The following is a 5,025-nucleotide window of genomic DNA, read 5'->3' on the forward strand; positions in this document are numbered from 1 at the left end:
TTCTTCATGTATGTGTGGTGTACCTGCTCTCCCAGAGGACTGCCATCTTTGTTCTGTGGGCTGACATGTTTTAGTGTCAGCACAGGTCTTAGCGCTGAGACTGAACTCTCATTCTCCTCCAAGTATTATTTCCACCTCACACTCCTGCATATATTCAAGTGAACAGGGAACACAAATTTATGCTCAACTTCTCCTGTGTATTCATCCACAGTCACTAAACAACAACCAAACCAAACAAAAGGGGTTTGCTAGCGTGGCGATCAGCTGTAGTTCACCATCTTATCCAGGTCACATGACTCAGGAGTAGTGTGGCCGTCTGGCAACCAAAGGGTGGCTGGTTTGATCCTCACTTTCTCCAGTGACCATGTCAAAGTGTCCTTGAGTAAGAGACTGAACCCCTAAATACTTCTGATGAGTAGGTTGGCTCCTTGCATGGCAGCCTTCAGCATCAGTGTGTGAGTGTGTGTGAATGAGAGGACATTGTTCAGCTCCTTGAGTGCTGCTGAGGTAGAAAGGCTCTGTACAAACTGAGTCCTTTTACCATTTCTTTCCTGCTTCTAGCAGCGCTGTTGTCACTTCCTGTGACCGTGGGAGGAAAGGGGTCCCTCTTCAGAATAAGTTTGATATCATGATGTTACTTCCTCTTCAACATGCCTTTAGCAGACCAACTCAGAGAGCAGCACAGTGAGGTAGTGTGGCCGAGCGGTCTAAGGTGCTGGATTAAGGTTCCAGTCCTCTGAGGAGGCGTGGGTTCAAATCCCACCACTGCCATCATGTCCCAGGTCACTGGAGAGGTGTGGCAGGTCTCTCACTGCCTCTCCTTTCTCTTCCACTGAGGTCTTCAAACCTGTGACCAAAAGAAGAACCCTCCTCTGAGTCCACAGACCTGAGCATCGCTGCTCTGACTACCAGGTTACCTCCTGGTTATCAGGGTGAAGTCATGGTGAGGTGGTCAGTTGTTCCTTTGTTTTATGACAGAGGCTTCATTGTGAATTAAATAATTTTAATTCTTTACTTGAAGTTTCACGCTGTTTCGATTGAAAAAGGCCAGTTCCTGGAGAAGATCTTCTAGGGGTCCAGGTAAAAGCGGTGCCCCAGCTGGCACCAGGTGCTGACCCAGGTCCTGCATGGGAGATACTGTCAGTTCTGTTCTGCCCTGCTCACAACCACAGGCTGGTGTTGAGGCCTGCAGCAACCAGGGCCCCAGTCACCAAGAGTATAAAGGCTGGTCATTGTGGCAGTGGGAGGAGTCAAAATGAAGACAGACCAATGAGAGCAGGACGTTCCTGGAGAAGTCAGAAGAACTTGACCATGTTTCCTACAGTACCCAGGAGGCCTGGTAGTTGTTGAAGGAAGCTCCAAAAGCAAAGAGCAGACAGCAGGACATCAAAAGAAAAGATCCAGACACTAAAACTACAAGTAGAAACAAGAAGAAATACTAAAAGCCTTGGAAAGATACTACAAGGTTGGATATACATTATTATATACACTACTATTCTCATTGACTCCTAAAGAGGGACAGGAAACATTAGAATGTGGATCAGATCAGCTGATTTCAGTGTTGAGTCCATCCCTCCATCCACTTTCTGTTCTATCCTTTAAGGGTCACGGGGGGGGGGGGGGCGATCCCAGGTGACATTGGGCAAGAGGCAGGGTTCACCCTGGACAGGTCAGAATTCCTGATGATGTCATCAGGGCTTTGACAGTAGCTAGAATTCTGTCTTTGATCTCAGGAGGACATGAAAGAAACCCAATTGAGGAAAGTAGAAGAGAGCACATTCAGCTTCATTAGAAACACTTGAACTGTTGAACAGTAGAATTTGTTTGAAACAGTTTACAACACTGAGTGACAGGATTGAAGAGGGAAGATTTTTGTGTTTTCAGTTTAATTCTAACTTTAAACTGTGGATGAACATTTTTAGTCGTTCATATTCTAACATACAGAGGAAGTCATGTCATTCCCTTTTTAAAAAAAGAAAAAACATGTGAAGCTCCTCCCCCCAGCTCCAGATGGACAGACAGACATGAGAATGACAAGGAAGCAAAGAAGTGTTGTGCTCCTCTCCAGTGCTCTGGTGTTGTTGTGTTCTTCTCAGCTCCATCATGAAGACCTGCTGGCACTGGGCGCTGGTGGAAGTTCGCAGCTCTCACTGGAAAGTCCTGAGGCTCCTGCCACTCTGAAGCAGGCAGTTGCTCCCAGCCAGCCCACACTTTCACTCTCTGGTGTAGGAGTGAAGAACAAAATCAGAATCAAGAACCATCACTCTTTCATTGGGGCTCCTTTCTCCTTGTTCTGATCCAGAAATTCAACAGCTTCTATCATTGATTGACAGGAAATGTTGATGACACACTGGGATTTTTGTTCTCCTGCTGTCACTGTCAAGTGCAGCTTAACATGAGAGGCAGCAGGATCATTCATGTGTTCATGTTTCCAGCAGACAAGGAGGAAACCTGGGAGGACTTCAGTGACTTTGATCACTGGTTCTCACTTCATCTTCTCAGTATAAAGTTTAAAGCGAGCTGGCCAGGAGTTGAACCTACAATCTTCTGATCCATAGTCAGACTCGTTATCCATTGCGCCACCAGCCCTGTGAAGAAGCTGCTGTGTTCATGTGTGCTTGCTGTTACAGAAAATCCCAACAACATGGTGTCATTTTCAGGGGACACAATGGTGCAGTGGTCAGCACTGTGGCCTCCCAGCAAGAAGGTTCAGCTCTCCTCCTATTTGGTTGCTAGGAACCTGAATCAGGCCTCAGTGGAGCGGTGCTGCTGAGGCTGAGTGAGGCTGAGTGAGGGACTGAGCAGGAGCCAGCAGGTCCAAGCAGGTTCAGGCAAACTCCCCTCAGTCCACCAACATCAAAGCAGAGGAACTGAGTTCATCCAACAAAATGATTCATATCATCTCCTCTTGGAATGTTCTGGAACTACAAGTACACTTAAAATGGCTGACTTATGACAACAGAAGGAACTTTGAAGTAGATTTGATTTATTTAAGTCAGTGACAGTCATTTTTTCAAGAATTTAGGAACTTGATTGTTTTACTAAGATGAGCTTTAATGTTATACCATTGAAAAAAGACCTTCATGTATTTATGATGACATCACCAATAGGAGCCTTCAGTCTGTCAGGGGGTAGAATTCAGTCAGCACCAATGACATCAGAGTCAGAGTTAGAGATCAAAGACAGACATTAAAGTCTCACATTAAAGTCTCTCTTATTCAAAAAATTAAAGTGTTATATCTTTGAAAATATACTGCAATACATGAAATATTATATTTACATGAATGGTAACCTCGTTCTTATATTCTTTAATATACTGCAATAGTAATGGACCCTCTATGACACTGTAGTGATGAATCTATCAAGGAGTAAAAATGATTAGAATCAGAGAATTTTGAAGTCAAGTTTGAGATCAGTTTGATTTTCTCTCTTTCTCCCTCTCTCTCTCTCTCCCTCTCTCTCCCCCCTCTCTTTCCCCCCTCTCTCCCTCTCTCTCTCTCTGTCTCTCTCTCTCTCTCTCTGTCTCTCTCTCTCTCTTTCTCCCTCTCTCTCTCTCTCCCTCTCTCTCCCCCCTCTCTTTCCCCCCTCTCTCCCTCTCTCTCTCTGTCTCTCTCTCCCTCTCTCTCTCTGTCTCTCTCTCTCCCTCCCTCTATCTCTCTCTCCCTCTCTCTCTCTCTCCCTGTCTCTCTCTCCTTCTCTCTCTCTCTCCCCCCCTCTCCCCCCCTCTCTCTCTCCCTCCCTCTCTCTCTCTCCCTCCCCTCTCTCTCCCTGTCTCCCCCCTCTCTCCCTCTCTCTCTCTGTCTCCCCCTCCCCCCCCTCCCTCTCTCCCTCCCTCTCTCTGTCTCTCTCTCTCTCTCTCTCTCTCTCTCTCTCTCTCTCTCTCAGGAGCTTTTAAATGAATATTTTAATAAAACAGAACAGGAGACTGAAGAGTGATCACTCAAACCCACAGGCTGAATGGGACATCTTTTAAAAATATTGAACCACTGAGTAAAACCATAGAAGCGCTCCTGTCTAGTCGGTGCTAACAAGTTAGCTGCTGAGTGAGTCCAGCTGTGCTGTCTAGGAATCCTGGTCAAAAGCCTCCACTCATCAAACAGCTGGTGTGTTGGTGGATCAGTGGATCCTGCTGGAAGAAGCAGGGTGGAGCTCTGAATGGTTCCTGTCTCAAAGAGCTTCTCTGTGCAGCTCCCATCAGCTCCTAAAAACAGGAAACCAGCAGATTCACTGTTGAACGGTGGCATTAAAATGTCTCAAAAGCTGTCCTGTCCACCATTTGTTGGTGCAAAGACATTTAAAAACACCAGTTGAACATTTTCCAAAGCTGCTCTCACCTTCTTTCAAACACCTGGAATGATTTCCTCCAAACCAAAAGAAACTGGTAAAAAAAACAACAACAAAACCTCCTGGAGAATCAAACTCCACCCTCTGCTCCAACTGGACTTGGGACTTCAAATGACCCCCATTAAAAGTCTGCCTGCATCCCCATTCACTGACTGTTGTGTTGTGGGTCTCCTGGACAAACATGGCAGGATCCTCTTGATCTCCAGGAGAATAAAAGAGGGAACCCAAGAAAACAAGTCAGTGTGAAAGAGGAGCAGATTTTAAAACTCCTCATCATTTCCACCTCCAGGAGTGAAGCCTCCCGGGACCCAAGAGGCTCCAGCTGGCAGAGCTCTCACTGGTTTCTCCACCACCTCGCTAACCTGAGCTGGAGCATCTGAGAACCAAACAGTGACCCCCTTCACTCCAGAGCCGACTCCACAAACTCTGAGCCCCCACTTTACCCACAGCCAGCAGGCCTCCTCAACACTGCATGACACACGACGACTAAATTTAACACTTCTCATCAAGAGATCAGTCACAGGTGTCTACTGTGGAGGGTCAGTCTGTCCGTCCACATTCAGATCATTAACGCAGTGACTCCTAAGCACCAGTAGAGCCTGTTCATCGTCCCTGGGTGGGCTCGAACCACCAGCCTCTCGGTTAACAGCCGAGCGCGCTGACCGATTGCGCCACAGAGAC

General features: G+C 46.8%; 2 non-coding genes across 2 annotated transcripts; one reads left to right on the forward strand and one right to left on the reverse strand.

The window, feature by feature from the left end:
* The first annotated feature begins 688 nt into the window (after window positions 1-688).
* On the forward strand, window positions 689-771 carry trnal-aag (transfer RNA leucine (anticodon AAG)). The gene has a single exon. It is a non-coding gene; the product is annotated as a tRNA-Leu (tRNA).
* A 4,180-nt stretch (window positions 772-4,951) lies between these two features.
* Window positions 4,952-5,025, reverse strand: trnan-guu (transfer RNA asparagine (anticodon GUU)). Its single transcript has one exon. It is a non-coding gene; the product is annotated as a tRNA-Asn (tRNA).

This window comes from Aulostomus chinensis, chromosome 1 (genome assembly GCF_037954235.1).
Source record: "Aulostomus chinensis isolate RoL2024-O1b breed Wild chromosome 1, RoL_Achi_v1.0, whole genome shotgun sequence".
NCBI lineage: Eukaryota > Metazoa > Chordata > Actinopteri > Syngnathiformes > Aulostomidae > Aulostomus > Aulostomus chinensis.